The sequence below is a fragment of the Schistocerca cancellata genome, chromosome 5, assembly GCF_023864275.1.
Source record: "Schistocerca cancellata isolate TAMUIC-IGC-003103 chromosome 5, iqSchCanc2.1, whole genome shotgun sequence".
NCBI classification, from domain to species: domain Eukaryota; kingdom Metazoa; phylum Arthropoda; class Insecta; order Orthoptera; family Acrididae; genus Schistocerca; species Schistocerca cancellata.
In genome coordinates, this window is record NC_064630.1 from 822,661,466 (window position 1) to 822,681,478 (window position 20,013).

The window sequence follows — 20,013 nt, forward strand, 5'->3', positions numbered from 1 at the left end:
TTTCGGATGCACTATTTATTCTTATTTGCATCCGTCGATCCCTCACTATGACGAATTAACACAGAAATTGCATCGCTATGAAATACTATAGGTTCTATGCCTTCTCTTTCGAATTCGAGGAACGTTTCTATGGCAACGACAGGGTCTTCTATTGGGAGACGAGTATCTCATTTCGGATGCACTGTTCCTTCTTCATTGCATCCGTCGATCCCTCACAATGACGAATTATCACAGAAATTGAGTCGTTATGAAATACTATAGGTTCTATGACTTCTCTTTCTAAATCGAGGAACGTTTCTGTGGCAGCGACAGGATCTTAAATTGGGAGGCGAGTATCTCTTTTCGGAAGCACTATTCCTTCTTTACTGCATCCGTCGATCCCTCACAATGACGAATTAGCACAGAAATTACGTCGCTATAGAATACTATAGGATCTATGCCTTCTCTTTCTAAATCGAGGAACGTTTCTATGGCAACTAATGGATCTTATATTGGGAGGCGAGTATCTCTTTTCGGATGCGGTATTCCTTCTTTATTGCATCCGTCGATCCCACACAATGACGAATTAACACAGAAATTGCGTCGCTATGAAATACCTTTCGTTCTATGCCTTCTCTTTCTAAATCGAGGAACGTTTCTATGGCAACGACAGGATCTTATATTGGGAGGCGAGTATCTCTTTTCGGTTGCACTATTCCTTCATTATTGAATCCGTCGATAACTCACAATGTCGAATTAACACAGAAATTGCGTCGCTATGATATACTATAGTTCCTATGCCTTCTCTTTCTAAATCGAGGAACGTATCTATGGCAACGACATTATCTTATATTGGGAGCCGAGTATCTCTTTTCGGATGCACTATTCCTTCTTTATTGAATCCGTCGATCCCTCACAATGACGAATTAATACAGAAATTGCGTCGCTATGAAGTACTATAAGTTCTATGCCTTCGCTTTCTGAATCGAGGAAGGTTACTGTGGCAACGACAGTATCTTCCATTGGGAGACGAGTCTCTCTTTTCGGATGCACTCTTCCATCTTTATTGCATCCGTCGATCCCTTACAATGACAAATTAACACAGAAATTGCGTTGGTATGATACACTTTAGGTTCTATGCCTTCTCTTTTTAAATCGAAGAACGTTTTTATGGCAACGACAGGATCTTCTATTGGGAGGCTAGTATCTCTTTTCTAATGCTCTATTCCTTCTTTATTGCATCCGTCGATCGCTCACAATGACGAATTAACACAGAAATTACGTCGCTATGAAATACTATAAGTTCCATGCCTTCTCTTTCTAAATCGAGGATCGTTTCTATGGCAACGACAGGATCTTATATGGGGAGGCGAGTATCTCTTTTCGGATGCACTATTCCTTCTTTATTGCATCCGTCGATCCCTCACAATGACGAAATAACACAGAAATTGCGTCGCTATGAAATACTATAGGTTCTATGCCTTCACTTTCTAAATGGAGGAACGTTTCTATGGCAACGACAGGATCTTATATTAGGAGGCGATTATCTCTTTTCGGATGCACTATTCCTTCATTATTGCAGCCGTCGATCCCTCACTATGACGAATTAATACAGAAATTGCGTCGCTATGAAATACTATAGGTTCTATGCCTTCTCTTTCTATATTGAGGATTATTGCTATGGCAACGAAAGGATCTACTATTCGGGGCGATCATCTCTTTTCGAATGCACTTTTTATTCTTAATTGCATCCGTCGATCCCACACAACGACGAATTAACACAGAAATTGCGTCGCTATGAAATACTATAGGTTCTATGCTTTCTCTTTCTAAATAGAGGAACGTTTCTATGGCAACGACAGGCTCTTATATTGGGAGACGAGTATCTCTTTTTGGATGCGGTATTCCTTCTTTATTGCATCCGTCGATCCCTCACAATGACGAATTAACACAGAAATTGCGTCTGTATGAAATACTATAGGTTCTATGCCTTCTCTTTCTAAATCGAGGAACGTTTCTATGGCAACGACACGATCTTCTATTGGGAGGCGATTATCTCTTTTCGGATGCACTATTCCTTCTTTATTGCATCCGTCGATAACCCACAATGACGAATTAACACAGAAATTGCGTCGCTATGAAATACCTTCGGTTCTATGCCTTCTCTTTCTAAATCGAGGAACGTTTCTATGGCAACGACAGGATATTATATTGGGAGGCGAGTATCTCTTTTCGGATGCACTATTCCTTCTTTATTGCATCTGTCGATCCCTCACAATGACGAATTAACACAGAAATTGCGTCGCTATGAAATACTATAGGTTCTATGATTTCTCTTTCTAAATCGAGAAACGTTTCTATGGCAACGGCAGGATCATATATGGGGAGGCGAGTATCTCTTTTCGGACGCACTATTCCTTCTTTATTGAATCCGTCGATAACTCACAATGTCGAATTAACTCAGAAATTGTGTCGCTATAATATACTATAGGTTCTATGCCTTCTCTTTCTAAATCGAGGAACGTATCTATGGCAACGACAGGATCTTATATTAGGAGGCGAGTATCTCTTTTCGGATGCACTATTCCTCCTTTATTGCATCCGTCGATCCCTCACAATGACGAATTAAAACAGAAATTACGTCACTATGAAATACTATAAGTTCTATGCCTTCTACTTCTAAATCGAGGAAAGTTTCTATGGCAACGACAGGATCTCATATTGGGAGGCGACCATTTCTTTTCGGATGCACTATTCCTTCTTCATTGCATCCGTCGATCCCTCACAATGACGAATTAACACAGAAATTGCGTCGCTATGAAATACTATAGGTTCTATGCCTTCTCTTTCTAAGTTGAGGAACGTTTCTATGTCAACGACTGGATCTTATATTGGGCGGCGAGTAACTATTTTCGGATGCACTGTTCCTTCTTTATTGCATCCGTCGATCCCTCACAATGACGAATTAACACAGATATTGCGTCGCTATGAAATACTATGCGTTTTAGGCCTTCTCTTTTTAAATCGAGGAACGTTTCTATGGCAGCGACGGGATCTTAAATTGGGAGGCGAGTATCTCTTTTCGGAAGCACAATTCCTTCTTTACTGCATCCGTCAATCCCTCACAATGACGAATTAACACAAAAATTACGTCGCTATGAAATACTAAAGGATCTATGCCTTCTCTTTCTAAATCGATGAACGTTTCTATGGCAACTACTGGATCTACTATTGGGAGGCGAGTATCTCTTTTCGGATGCACTGTTCCTTCTTTATTGCATCCGTCGATCCCTCACAATGACGAATTAACACAGAAATAGCGGCGCTATGAAATACTATAGGTTCTATGCCTTCTCTTTCTAAATCGAGGAACGTCTCTATGGCAACGACAGGATCTTATATTGGGAAGCGAGTATCTCTTTTCTGATGCACTATTCCCTATTTATTGTATCCGTCGATCCCTCCCAATGACGAATTAACACAGAAATTACGTCCCTATGAAATACTATACGTTCTATGCCGTCACTTTCTAAATCAAGGATCGCTTCTATGGCAACGACAGGATCTTATATTGGGAGGTGAGTATCGCTTTTCTGATGCACTATTCCATCATTCTTGCATCCGTCGATCTCTCACAATGACGAATTAACACAGAAATTGCGTCCCTATGAAATACTATAGGGTCTATGCATTCTCTTTCTAAATCGAGGAACGTTTCTATGGCAACGACAGGATCTTATATTGGGAGGCGAGTATCTCTTTTCTGATGCACTATTCCTTCTTTATTGCATCCGTCAATCCCTCACAATGACGAATTAACACAGATATTACGTCCCTTTGAAATACTATGCGATTTATGCCTTCTCTTTCAAAATCGAGGATCGTTTCTATGGTAACGACAGGATCTTATTTTGGGAGGTGAGAATCTCTTTTCTGATGCACTATTCCATCTTTATTGCATCCGTCGATCACACACAATGACGAATTAACACATTAATTGCGTCCGTATGAAATACTGTAGGTTCAATGCCTTCTCTTTCTAAATCGAGGAATGTTTCTATGGAAACTACAGGATCTTATATTGGGAGGCGAGTATCTCTTTTCGGAGGCACTATTCCTTCTTTATTGCATCCGTCGATCCCTCACAATGACGAATTAACACAGAAATTGCGTCGCTATGAAATACTAAAGGTTCTATGCCTTCTCTTTCTAATTCGAGGAACGTTTCTATGGCAGCGACAGGATCTTAAATTGGGAGGCGAGTATCTCTTTTCGGATGCACTATTCCTTCTTTACTGCATCCGTCGATCCCTCACAATGACGAATTAACACAGAAATTACGTCGGTATGAAATACTATTGGATCTATGCATTCTCTTTCTAAATCGAGGAACGTTTCTATGGCAACTACTTGATCTTCTATTAGGAGGCGAGTATCTCTTTTCGGATGCACAATTCCCTCTTTATTGCATCAGTCGATCCCTCACAATGACGAATTAACACAGAAATTACGTCCCTATGAAATACTATACGTTCTATGCCTTCCCTTTCTAAATCAAGGATCGCTTCTATGGCAACGACAGGATCTTATATTGGAAGGTGAGTATCGCTTTTCTGATGCACTATTCCTTCTTTATTGCATCCGTCGATCACTCACAATGACGAATTAACACAGAAATTGCGTCCCTATGAAATACTATAGGGTCTAGGCATTCTCTTTCTAAATCGAGGAACGTTTCTATGGAAACGAGAGGCTCTTATATTGGGAGGCGAGTATCTCATTTCGGATCCACTATTCCTTCTTTATTGCATCCGTCGATCCCTCAAAATGACGAATTAACACAAAAATTGCGTCGCTATGAAATACTATGGGTTCTATGACTTCTCTTTCTAAATCGAAGAAAGTTTCAATGGCAACGACTTGATCTTATATTGGAGGCGAGTATCTCTTTTCGGATGCACTATTCCTTCTTTATTGCATCCGTCGATCCCTCACAATGACGAATTAACACAGAAATTGCATCGCTATGAAATACTATATGTCCTATGCCTTCTCTTTCTAAAGAGAGGAACGTTTCTATGGCAACGACAGGTTCTTATATTGGGAGGCGAGTATCTCTTTTCGGATGCGGTATTCCTTGTTTATTGCATCCGTCGATCACACACAATGACGAATTAACACAGAAATTGCGTCCGTATGAAATACTATAGGTTCAATGCCTTCCCTTTCTAAATCGAGGAATGTGTCTATGACAACCACAGGATCTTATATTGGGAGGAGAGTATCTCTTTTCGGATGCACTATTCCTTGTTTATTGCATCCGTCGATCCCTCACTATGACGAATTAACACTGAAATTGCGTCGCTATGAAATACTATAGGTTCTATGCCTTCTCTTTCTAAATCGAGGAACGTTTCTATGGCAACGACAGGATCTTCTATTGGGAGGCGAGTATCTCTTTTCGGATGCACTATTCCTTCTTTATTGCATCCGTCGATAACTCACAATGTCGAATTAACACAGAAATTGCGTCGCTATGATATACTATAGGTTCTATGCCTTCTCTTTCTAAATCGAGGTAGTATCTATGGCAACGACAGGATCTTATATTGGGAGGCGAGTATCTCTTTTCGGATGCACTATTCCTTCTTTATTGCATCCGTCGATCCCTCACAATGACGAATTAACACAGAAATTACGTCGCTATGAAATACAATAGGTTCTATGCCTTCTCTACCTAAATGGAGGAACGTTTCTATGGCTACGACAGGATCTTATATTGGGCGGCGAGTATCTCTTTTCGGATGCACTGTTCCTTCTTTATTGCATCCGTCGATCCCTCAAAATGACGAATTAACACAGAAATTGCGTCGCTATGAAATACTATAGGTTCTATGCCTTCTCTTTCTTAATCGAGGAACGTTTCAATGGCAACGACAGGGTCTTCTATTGGGAGACGAGTATCTCATTTCGGATGCACTGTTCCTTCTTCATTGCATCCGTCGATCCCTCACAATCACGAATTAACACAGACATTGCGTCGCTATGAAATACTATTGGTTTTATGCCTTCTCTTTCTAAGTCGAGGAACGTCTCTATGGCAAGGACAGGATCTAATATTGGGAGGCGAGTATCTCTTTTCTGATGCACTATTCCCTCTTTATTGTATCCGTCGATACCTCCCAATGACGAATTAACACAGAAATTACGTCCCTATGAAATACTATACGTTCTATGCCTTCTCTTTCTAAATCAAGAATCGCTTCTATGGCAACGACAGGATCTTATATTGGGAGGCGAGTATCTCTTTTCTGATGCACTATTCCTTCTTTATTGCATCCGTCGATCCCTCACAATAACGAATTAACACAGATATTACGTCGCTATGAAACACTATAAGTACTATGCCTTCTCTTTGTAAATCGAGGAACGTTTCTATGGCAACGACAGGATCTTCTATTGGGAGGCGAGTATCTCTTTTCGGATGCACTATTGCTTCTCTATTGCATCCGTCGATCCCTCACAATGACGAAGTAATGCGTCGCTATGATATACTATAGGTTCTATGCCTTCTTTTTCTATATTGAGGATTATTGCTATGGCAACGAAAGGATGTTCTATTTGGAGGCGATCATCTCTTTTCGGATGCACTTTTTATTCTTAATTGCATCCGTCGATCCCTCACAATGACGAATTAACACAGAAATTGCGTCGCTATGAAATACTATAGGTTTTATGACTTCTCTTTCGAAATTGAGGAACGTTTCTATGGCAACGACAGGATCTTATATTGGGAGGCGAGTATCTCTTTTCTGATGCACTATTCCTTCTTTATTGCATCCGTCGATCCCTCACAATAACGAATTAACACAGATATTACGTCGCTATGAAACACTATAAGTACTATGCCTTCTCTTTCTAAATCGAAGAAAGTTTCAATGGCAACGACTTGATCTTATATTGGAGGCGAGTATCTCTTTTCGGATGCACTATTCCTTCTTTATTGCATCCGTCGATCCCTCACAATGACGAATTAACACAGAAATTGCATCGCTATGAAATACTATATGTCCTATGCCTTCTCTTTCTAAAGAGAGGAACGTTTCTATGGCAACGACAGGTTCTTATATTGGGAGGCGAGTATCTCTTTTCGGATGCGGTATTCCTTGTTTATTGCATCCGTCGATCTTACACAATGACGAATTAACACAGAAATTGCGTCCGTATGAAATACTATAGGTTCAATGCCTTCCCTTTCTAAATCGAGGAATGTGTCTATGACAACCACAGGATCTTATATTGGGAGGAGAGTATCTCTTTTCGGATGCACTATTCCTTGTTTATTGCATCCGTCGATCCCTCACTATGACGAATTAACACTGAAATTGCGTCGCTATGAAATACTATAGGTTCTATGCCTTCTCTTTCTAAATCGAGGAACGTTTCTATGGCAACGACAGGATCTTCTATTGGGAGGCGAGTATCTCTTTTCGGATGCACTATTCCTTCTTTATTGCATCCGTCGATAACTCACAATGTCGAATTAACACAGAAATTGCGTCGCTATGATATACTATAGGTTCTATGCCTTCTCTTTCTAAATCGAGGTAGTATCTATGGCAACGACAGGATCTTATATTGGGAGGCGAGTATCTCTTTTCGGATGCACTATTCCTTCTTTATTGCATCCGTCGATCCCTCACAATGACGAATTAACACAGAAATTACGTCGCTATGAAATACTATAGGTTCTATGCCTTCTCTACCTAAATGGAGGAACGTTTCTATGGCAACGACAGGATCTTATATTGGGCGGCGAGTATCTCTTTTCGGATGCACTGTTCCTTCTTTATTGCATCCGTCGATCCCTCAAAATGACGAATTAACACAGAAATTGCGTCGCTATGAAATACTATAGGTTCTATGCCTTCTCTTTCTTAATCGAGGAACGTTTCAATGGCAACGACAGGGTCTTCTATTGGGAGACGAGTATCTCATTTCGGATGCACTGTTCCTTCTTCATTGCATCCGTTGATCCCTCACAATAACGAATTAACACAGACATTGCGTCGCTATGAAATACTATTGGTTTTATGCCTTCTCTTTCTAAGTCGAGGAACGTCTCTATGGCAAGGACAGGATCTAATATTGGGAGGCGAGTATCTCTTTTCTGATGCACTATTCCCTCTTTATTGTATCCGTCGATACCTCCCAATGACGAATTAACACAGAAATTACGTCCCTATGAAATACTATACGTTCTATGCCTTCTCTTTCTAAATCAAGAATCGCTTCTATGGCAACGACAGGATCTTATATTGGGAGGCGAGTATCTCTTTTCTGATGCACTATTCCTTCTTTATTGCATCCGTCGATCCCTCACAATAACGAATTAACACAGATATTACGTCGCTATGAAACACTATAAGTACTATGCCTTCTCTTTGTAAATCGAGGAACGTTTCTATGGCAACGACAGGATCTTCTATTGGGAGGCGAGTATCTCTTTTCGGATGCACTATTGCTTCTCTATTGCATCCGTCGATCCCTCACAATGACGAAGTAATGCGTCGCTATGATATACTATAGGTTCTATGCCTTCTTTTTCTATATTGAGGATTATTGCTATGGCAACGAAAGGATCTTCTATTTGGAGGCGATCATCTCTTTTCGGATGCACTTTTTATTCTTAATTGCATCCGTCGATCCCTCACAATGACGAATTAACACAGAAATTGCGTCGCTATGAAATTCTATAGGTTTTATGACTTCTCTTTCGAAATTGAGGAACGTTTCTATGGCAACGACAGGATCTTATATTGGGAGGCGAGTATCTCTTTTCTGATGCACTATTCCTTCTTTATTGCATCCGTCGATCCCTCACAATAACGAATTAACACAGATATTACGTCGCTATGAAACACTATAAGTACTATGCCTTCTCTTTCTAAATCGAAGAAAGTTTCAATGGCAACGACTTGATCTTATATTGGAGGCGAGTATCTCTTTTCGGATGCACTATTCCTTCTTTATTGCATCCGTCGATCCCTCACAATGACGAATTAACACAGAAATTGCATCGCTATGAAATACTATATGTCCTATGCCATCTCTTTCTAAAGAGAGGAACGTTTCTATGGCAACGACAGGTTCTTATATTGGGAGGCGAGTATCTCTTTTCGGATGCGGTATTCCTTGTTTATTGCATCCGTCGATCACACACAATGACGAATTAACACAGAAATTGCGTCCGTATGAAATACTATAGGTTCAATGCCTTCCCTTTCTAAATCGAGGAATGTGTCTATGACAACCACAGGATCTTATATTGGGAGGAGAGTATCTCTTTTCGGATGCACTATTCCTTGTTTATTGCATCCGTCGATCCCTCACTATGACGAATTAACACTGAAATTGCGTCGCTATGAAATACTATAGGTTCTATGCCTTCTCTTTCTAAATCGAGGAACGTTTCTATGGCAATGACAGGATCTTCTATTGGGAGGCGAGTATCTCTTTTCGGATGCACTATTCCTTCTTTATTGCATCCGTCGATAACTCACAATGTCGAATTAACACAGAAATTGCGTCGCTATGATATACTATAGGTTCTATGCCTTCTCTTTCTAAATCGAGGTAGTATCTATGGCAACGACAGGATCTTATATTGGGAGGCGAGTATCTCTTTTCGGATGCACTATTCCTTCTTTATTGCATCCGTCGATCCCTCACAATGACGAATTAACACAGAAATTACGTCGCTATGAAATACTATAGGTTCTATGCCTTCTCTACCTAAATGGAGGAACGTTTCTATGGCAACGACAGGATCTTATATTGGGCGGCGAGTATCTCTTTTCGGATGCACTGTTCCTTCTTTATTGCATCCGTCGATCCCTCAAAATGACGAATTAACACAGAAATTGCGTCGCTATGAAATACTATAGGTTCTATGCCTTCTCTTTCTTAATCGAGGAACGTTTCAATGGCAACGACAGGGTCTTCTATTGGGAGACGAGTATCTCATTTCGGATGCACTGTTCCTTCTTCATTGCATCCGTCGATCCCTCACAATAACGAATTAACACAGACATTGCGTCGCTATGAAATACTATTGGTTTTATGCCTTCTCTTTCTAAGTCGAGGAACGTCTCTATGGCAAGGACAGGATCTAATATTGGGAGGCGAGTATCTCTTTTCTGATGCACTATTCCCTCTTTATTCTATCCGTCGATACCTCCCAATGACGAATTAACACAGAAATTACGTCCCTATGAAATACTATACGTTCTATGCCTTCTCTTTCTAAATCAAGAATCGCTTCTATGGCAACGACAGGATCTTATATTGGGAGGCGAGTATCTCTTTTCTGATGCACTATTCCTTCTTTATTGCATCCGTCGATCCCTCACAATAACGAATTAACACAGATATTACGTCGCTATGAAACACTATAAGTACTATGCCTTCTCTTTGTAAATCGAGGAACGTTTCTATGGCAACGACAGGATCTTCTATTGGGAGGCGAGTATCTCTTTTCGGATGCACTATTGCTTCTCTATTGCATCCGTCGATCCCTCACAATGACGAAGTAATGCGTCGCTATGATATACTATAGGTTCTATGCCTTCTTTTTCTATATTGAGGATTATTGCTATGGCAACGAAAGGATCTTCTATTTGGAGGCGATCATCTCTTTTCGGATGCACTTTTTATTCTTAATTGCATCCGTCGATCCCTCACAATGACGAATTAACACAGAAATTGCGTCGCTATGAAATACTATAGGTTTTATGTCTTCTCTTTCGAAATTGAGGAACGTTTCTATGGCATTGACAGGATCTTATATTGGGAGGCGAGTATCTCTTTTCTGATGCACTATTCCTTCTTTATTGCATCCGTCGATCCCTCACAATGACGATTTTTACACAGATATTACGTCCCTATGAAATACTATACGTTTTATGCGTTCTCTTTATAAATCGAGGATCGTTTCTATGGCAACGACAGGATCTTATATTGGAAGGTGAGTATCTCTCTTCTGATGCACTATTCCATCTTTATTGCATCCGTCGATCACACACAATGACGAATTAACACAGAAATTGCGTCCGTATGAAATACTATAGGTTCAATGCCTTCCCTTTCTAAATCAAGGAATGTGTCTATGACAACCACAGGATCTTATATTGGGAGGAGAGTATCTCTTTTCGGATGCACTATTCCTTGTTTATTGCATCCGTCGATCCCTCACTATGACGAATTAACACTGAAATTGCGTCGCTATGAAATACTATAGGTTCTATGCCTTCTCTTTCTAAATCGAGGAACGTTTCGATGGCAACGACAGGATCTTCTATTGGGAGGCGAGTATCTCTTTTCGGATGCACTATTCCTTCTTTATTGCATCCGTCGATAACTCACAATGTCGAATTAACACTGAAATTGCGTCGCTATGATATACTATAGGTTCTATGCCTTCTCTTTCTAAATCGAGGAAGTATCTATGGCAACGACAGGATCTTATATTGGGAGGCGAGTATCTCTTTTCGGATGCACTATTCCTTCTTTATTGCATCCGTCGATCCCTCACAATGACGAATTAACACAGAAATTACGTCGCTATGAAATACTATAGGTTCTATGCCTTCTCTACCTAAATGGAGGAACGTTTCTATGGCAACGACAGGATCTTATATTGGGCGGCGAGTATCTCTTTTCGGATGCACTGTTCCTTCTTTATTGCATCCGTCGATCCCTCAAAATGACGAATTAACACAGAAATTGCGTCGCTATGAAATACTATAGGTTCTATGCCTTCTCTTTCTAAATCGAGGAACGTCTCTATGGCAACGACGGGATCTTATATTGGGAGGTGAGTATCGCTTTTCTGATGCACTTTTCCTTCTTTATTGCATCCGTCGATCACTCACAATGACGAATTAACACAGAAATTGCGTACCTATGAAATACTATAGGGTCTATGCATTCTCTTTCTAAATCGCGGAACGTTTCTATGGCCACGACAGGGTCTTATAGTGGGAGACGAGTATCTCATTTCGGATGCACTATTCCTTCTTTATTGCATCCGTCGTTCCCTCAAAATGATGAATTAACACAGAAACTGCGTCGCTATGAAATACTATGGGTTCAATGCCTTCTCTTTCTAAATCGAAGAAATTTCCAATGGCAACGACTGGATCTTATATTGGGAGGCGAGTATCTCTTTTCTGATGCACTATCACTTCTGTATTGAGTGAGTCGATACCTCACAATGACGAATTAACACAGAAATTATGTCGCTATGAAATACTATAGGTTCTATGCCATCTCTTTCTAAATCGAGGAACGTTTCTATGGCAACGACAGGATCTTACATTGGAAGGCGAGTATCTCTTTTCGGATGCACTATTGATCCTTTATTGCATCCGTCGATAACTCACAATTACGAATTAACTCAGAAATTGCGCCGCTATGAAATACCTTAGGTTCTATGCCTTCTCTTTGTAAATCGAGGAAAGTTTCTATGGCAACGACAGGATCTTCTATTGAGAGGTGAGTATCTCTTTTCGGATGCACTATTCATTCTTTATTGCAACCGTCGTTCCCTCACAATGACGAATTAACACAGAAATTGCGTCGCTATGAAATACTATAAGTTCCATGCCTTCTCTTTGTAAATCGAGGAACGTTTCTATGTCAACGACAGGACCTTCTATTGGTAGGCGAGTATCTCTTTTCGGATGCACTATTCCTTCTTTATTGCATCCGTCGATCCCTCACAATGACGAATTAATGCGTCGCTATGATGTACTATAGGTTGTATTCCTTCTCTTTCTATATTGAGGATTATTGCTATGGCAACGAAAGGATCTTCTATTCGGAGGCGATAATGTCTTTTCGGATCCACTTTTTATTCTTAATTGCATCCGTCGATCCCTCACAATGACGAATTAACACAGAAATTGCGTCGCTATGAAATACTATGGGTTCTATGCCTTCTCTTTCTAAATCGAAGAAAGTTTCAATGGCAACGACTTGATCTTATATTGGAGGCGAGTATCTCTTTTCGGATGCACTATTCCTTCTTTATTGCATCCGTCGATCCCTCACAATGACGAAATAACACAGAAATTGCATCGCTATGAAATACTATATTTTCTATGCCTTCTCTTTCTAAAGAGAGGAACGTTTCTATGGCAACGACAGGTTCTTATATTGGGAGGCAAGTATCTCTTTTCGGATGCGGTATTCCTTCTTTATTGCATCCGTCGATCCCTCACAATGACGAATTAACACAGAACTTGCGTCTGTTTGAAATACTATAGGTTCTGTGCCTTCTCTTCCTAAATCGAGGGACGTTTCTATGGCAACTACAGGATCTTATATTGGGAGGCGAGTATCTCTTTTCGGATGCACTGTTCCTTCTTTATTGCATCCGTCGATCCCTCACTATGACGAATTAACACAGAAATTGCGTCGCTATGAAATACTATAGGTTCTATGCCTTCTCTTTCTTAATCGAGGAACGTTTCTATGGCAACGACAGGGTCTTCTATTGGGAGACGAGTATCTCATTTCGGATGCACTGTTCCTTCTTCATTGCATCCGTCGATCCCTCACAATAACGAATTAACACAGACATTGCGTAGCTATGAAATACTATTGGTTTTATGCCTTCTCTTTCTAAGTCGAGGAATGTCTCTATGGCAAGGACAGGATCTTATATTGGGAGGCGAGTATCTCTTTTCTGATGCACTATTCCCTCTTTATTGTATCCGTCGATACCTCCCAATGACGAATTAACACAGAATTTACGTCCCTATGAAATACTATACGTTCTATGCCTTCTCTTTCTAAATCAAGAATCGCTTTTATGGCAACGACAGGATCTTATATTGGGAGGTGAGTATCGCTTTTCTGATGCACTTTTCCTTCTTTATTGCATCCGTCGATCACTCACAATGACGAATTAACACAGAAATTGCGTACCTATGAAATACTATAGGGTCTATGCATTCTCTTTCTAAATCGCGGAACGTTTCTATGGCCACGACAGGGTCTTATAGTGGGAGACGAGTATCTCATTTCGGATGCACTATTCCTTCTTTATTGCATCCGTCGTTCCCTCAAAATGACGAATTAACACAGAAACTGCGTCGCTATGAAATACTATGGGTTCTATGCCTTCTCTTTCTAAATCGAAGAAATTTCCAATGGCAACGACTGGATCTTATATTGGGAGGCGAGTATCTCTATTCGGATGCACTATTCCTTATTTATTGCATCCGTCGATCACTCACAATGACGATTTAACACAGAAATTGCGTACCTATGAAATACTATAGGGTCTATGCATTCTCTTTCTAAATAGAGTTACGTTTGTATGGCCACGACAGGTTCTTATATTGGGAGGCGAGTATCTCTTTTCTGATGCACTATCACTTCTGTATTGAGTGAGTCGATACCTCACAATGACGAATTAACACAGAAATTATGTCGCTATGAAATACTATAGGTTCTATGCCATCTCTTTCTAAATCGAGGAACGTTTCTATGGCAACGACAGGATCTTACATTGGAAGGCGAGTATCTCTTTTCGGATGCACTATTGATCCTTTATTGCATCCGTCGATAACTCACAATGACGAATTAACTCAGAAATTGCGCCGCTATGAAATACCTTAGGTTCTATGCCTTCTCTTTGTAAATCGAGGAAAGTTTCTATGGCAACGACAGGATATTCTATTGAGAGGTGAGTATCTCTTTTCGGATGCACTATTCATTCTTAATTGCAACCGTCGTTCCCTCACAATGACGAATTAACACAAAAATTGCGTCGCTATGAAATACTATAAGTTCTATGCCTTCTCTTTGTAAATCGAGGAACGTTTCTATGTCAACGACAGGATCTTCTATTGGTAGGCGAGTATCTCTTTTCGGATGCACTATTCCTTCTTTATTGCATCCGTCGATCCCTCACAATGACGAATTAATGCGTCGCTATGATGTACTATAGGTTGTATGCCTTCTCTTTCTATATTGAGGATTATTGCTATGGCAACGAAAGGATCTTCTATTCGGAGGCGATCATGTCTTTTCGGATCCACTTTTTATTCTTAATTGCATCCGTCGATCCCTCACAATGACGAATTAACACAGAAATTGCGTCGCTATGAAATACTATGGGTTCTATGCCTTCTCTTTCTAAATCGAAGAAAGTTTCAATGGCAACGACTTGATCTTATATTGGAGGCGAGTATCTCTTTTCGGATGCACTATTCCTTCTTTATTGCATCCGTCGATCCCTCACAATGACGAATTAACACAGAAATTGCATCGCTATGAAATACTATATTTTCTATGCCTTCTCTTTCTAAAGAGAGGAACGTTTCTATGGCAACGACAGGTTCTTATATTGGGAGGCTAGTATCTCTTTTCGGATGCGGTATTCCTTCTTTATTGCATCCGTTGATCCCTCACAATGACGAATTAACACAGAACTTGCGTCTGTTTGAAATACTATAGGTTCTGTGCCTTCTCTTCCTAAATCGAGGGACGTTTCTATGGCAACTACAGGATCTTATATTGGGAGGCGAGTATCTCTTTTCGGATGCACTGTTCCTTCTTTATTGCATCCGTCGATCCCTCACTATGACGAATTAACACAGAAATTGCGTCGCTATGAAATACTATAGGTTCTATGCCTTCTCTTTCTTAATCGAGGAACGTTTCTATGGCAACGACAGGGTCTTCTATTGGGAGACGAGTATCTCATTTCGGATGCACTGTTCCTTCTTCATTGCATCCGTCGATCCCTCACAATAACGAATTAACACAGACATTGCGTCGCTATGAAATACTATTGGTTTTATGCCTTCTCTTTCTAAGTCGAGGAATGTCTCTATGGCAAGGACAGGATCTTATATTGGGAAGCGAGTATCTCTTTTCTGATGCACTATTCCCTCTTTATTGTATCCGTCGATACCTCCCAATGACGAATTAACACAGAATTTACGTCCCTATGAAATACTATACGTTCTATGCCTTCTCTTTCTAAATCAAGAATCGCTTTTATGGCAACGACAGGATCTTATATTGGGAGGTGAGTATCGCTTTTCTAATGCACTATTCCTTCATTCTTGCATCCGTCGATCTCTCACAATGACGAATTAACACAGAAATTGCGTCCCTATCAAATACTATAGGGTCTAAGCACTCTCTTTCTAAATCGAGGAACGTTTCTATGGCAACGACAGGATCTTCTATTGGGAGGCGAGTATCTCTTTTCGGATGCACTATTCCTTCTTTATTGCATCCGTCGATAACTCACAATGTCGAATTAACACAGAAATTGCGTCGCTATGATATACTATAGGTTCTATGCCTTCTCTTTCTAAATCGAGGAAGTATCTATGGCAACGACAGGATCTTATATTGGGAGGCGAGTATCTCTTTTCGGATGCACTATTCCTTCTTTATTGCATCCGTCGATCCCTCACAATGACGAATTAACACAGAAATTACGTCGCTATGAAATACTATAGGTTCTATGCCTTCTCTACCTAAATGGAGGAACGTTTCTATGGCAACGACAGGATCTTATATTGGGCGGCGAGTATCTCTTTTCGGATGCACTGTTCCTTCTTTATTGCATCCGTCGATCCCTCAAAATGACGAATTAACACAGAAATTGCGTCGCTATGAAATACTATAGGTTCTATGCCTTCTCTTTCTAAATCGAGGAACGTCTCTATGGCAACGACGGGATCTTATATTGGGAGGTGAGTATCGCTTTTCTGATGCACTTTTCCTTCTTTATTGCATCCGTCGATCACTCACAATGACGAATTAACACAGAAATTGCGTACCTATGAAATACTATAGGGTCTATGCATTCTCTTTCTAAATCGCGGAACGTTTCTATGGCCACGACAGGGTCTTATAGTGGGAGACGAGTATCTCATTTCGGATGCACTATTCCTTCTTTATTGCATCCGTCGTTCCCTCAAAATGACGAATTAACACAGAAACTGCGTCGCTATGAAATACTATGGGTTCTATGCCTTCTCTTTCTAAATCGAAGAAATTTCCAATGGCAACGACTGGATCTTATATTGGGAGGCGAGTATCTCTTTTCGGATGCACAATTCCTTATTTATTGCATCCGTCCATCACTCACAATGACGATTTAACACAGAAATTGCGTACCTATGAAATACTATAGGGTCTATGCATTCTCTTTCTAAATAGAGTTACGTTTGTATGGCCACGACAGGTTCTTATATTGGGAGGCGAGTATCTCTTTTCTGATGCACTATCACTTCTGTATTGAGTGAGCCGATACCTCACAATGACGAATTAACACAGAAATTATGTCGCTATGAAATACTATAGGTTCTATGCCATCTCTTTCTAAATCGAGGAACGTTTCTATGGCAACGACAGGATCTTACATTGGAAGGCGAGTATCTCTTATCGGATGCACTATTGATCCTTTATTGCATCTGTCGATAACCCACAATGACGATTTAACTCAGAAATTGCGCCGCTATGAAATACCTTAGGTTCTATGCCTTCTCTTTGTAAATCGAGGAAAGTTTCTATGGCAACGACAGGATCTTCTATTGGGAGGTGAGTATCTCTTTTCGGATGCACTATTCATTCTTTATTGCAACCGTCGTTCCCTCACAATGACGAATTAACACAGAAATTGCGTCGCTATGAAATACTATAAGTTCTATGCCTTCTCTTTGTAAATCGAGGAACGTTTCTATGTCAACGACAGGATCTTCTATTGGTAGGCGAGTATCTCTTTTCGGATGCACTATTCCTTCTTTATTGCATCCGTCGATCCCTCACAATGACGAATTAATGCGTCGCTATGATGTACTATAGGTTGTATGCCTTCTCTTTCTATATTGAGGATTATTGCTATGGCAACGAAAGGATCTTCTATTCGGAGGCGATCATGTCTTTTCGGATCCACTTTTTATTCTTAATTGCATCCGTCGATCCCTCACAATGACGAATTAACACAGAAATTGCGTCGCTATGAAATACTATGGGTTCTATGCCTTCTCTTTCTAAATCGAAGAAAGTTTCAATGGCAACGACTTGATCTTATATTGGAGGCGAGTATCTCTTTTCAGATGCACTATTCCTTCTTTATTGCATCCGTCGATCCCTCACAATGACGAATTAACACAGAAATTGCATCGCTATGAAATACTATATTTTCTATGCCTTCTCTTTCTAAAGAGAGGAACGTTTCTATGGCAACGACAGGTTCTTATATTGGGAGGCAAGTATCTCTTTTCGGATGCGGTATTCCTTCTTTATTGCATCCGTCGATCCCTCACAATGACGAATTAACACAGAACTTGCGTCTGTTTGAAATACTATAGGTTCTGTGCCTTCTCTTCCTAAATCGAGGGACGTTTCTATGGCAACTACAGGATCTTATATTGGGAGGCGAGTATCTCGTTTCGGATGCACTGTTCCTTCTTTATTGCATCCGTCGATCCCTCACTATGACGAATTAACACAGAAATTGCGTCGCTATGAAATACTATAGGTTCTATGCCTTCTCTTTCTTAATCGAGGAACGTTTCTATGGCAACGACAGGGTCTTCTATTGGGAGACGAGTATCTCATTTCGGATGCACTGTTCCTTCTTCATTGCATCCGTCGATCCCTCACAATAACGAATTAACACAGACATTGCGTAGCTATGAAATACTATTGGTTTTATGCCTTCTCTTTCTAAGTCGAGGAATGTCTCTATGGCAAGGACAGGATCTTATATTGGGAGGCGAGTATCTCTTTTCTGATGCACTATTCCCTCTTTATTGTATCCGTCGATACCTCCCAATGACGAATTAACACAGAATTTACGTCCCTATGAAATACTATACGTTCTATGCCTTCTCTTTCTAAATCAAGAATCGCTTTTATGGCAACGACAGGATCTTATATTGGGAGGTGAGTATCGCTTTTCTAATGCACTATTCCTTCATTCTTGCATCCGTCGATCTCTCACAATGACGAATTAACACAGAAATTGCGTCCCTATGAAATACTATAGGGTCTAAGCACTCTCTTTCTAAATCGAGGAACGTTTCTATGGCAACGACAGGATCTTCTATTGGGAGGCGAGTATCTCTTTTCGGATGCACTATTCCTTCTTTATTGCATCCGTCGATAACTCACAATGTCGAATTAACACAGAAATTGCGTCGCTATGATATACTATAGGTTCTATGCCTTCTCTTTCTAAATCGAGGAAGTATCTATGGCAACGACAGGATCTTATATTGGGAGGCGAGTATCTCTTTTCGGATGCACTATTCCTTCTTTATTGCATCCGTCGATCCCTCACAATGACGAATTAACACAGAAATTACGTCGCTATGAAATACTATAGGTTCTATGCCTTCTCTACCTAAATGGAGGAACGTTTCTATGGCAACGACAGGATCTTATATTGGGCGGCGAGTATCTCTTTTCGGATGCACTGTTCCTTCTTTATTGCATCCGTCGATCCCTCAAAATGACGAATTAACACAGAAATTGCGTCGCTATGAAATACTATAGGTTCTATGCCTTCTCTTTCTAAATCGAGGAACGTCTCTATGGCAACGACGGGATCTTATATTGGGAGGTGAGTATCGCTTTTCTGATGCACTTTTCCTTCTTTATTGCATCCGTCGATCACTCACAATGACGAATTAACACAGAAATTGCGTACCTATGAAATACTATAGGGTCTATGCATTCTCTTTCTAAATCGCGGAACGTTTCTATGGCCACGACAGGGTCTTATAGTGGGAGACGAGTATCTCATTTCGGATGCACTATTCCTTCTTTATTGCATCCGTCGTTCCCTCAAAATGACGAATTAACACAGAAACTGCGTCGCTATGAAATACTATGGGTTCTATGCCTTCTCTTTCTAAATCGAAGAAATTTCCAATGGCAACGACTGGATCTTATATTGGGAGGCGAGTAACTCTTTTCGGATGCACAATTCCT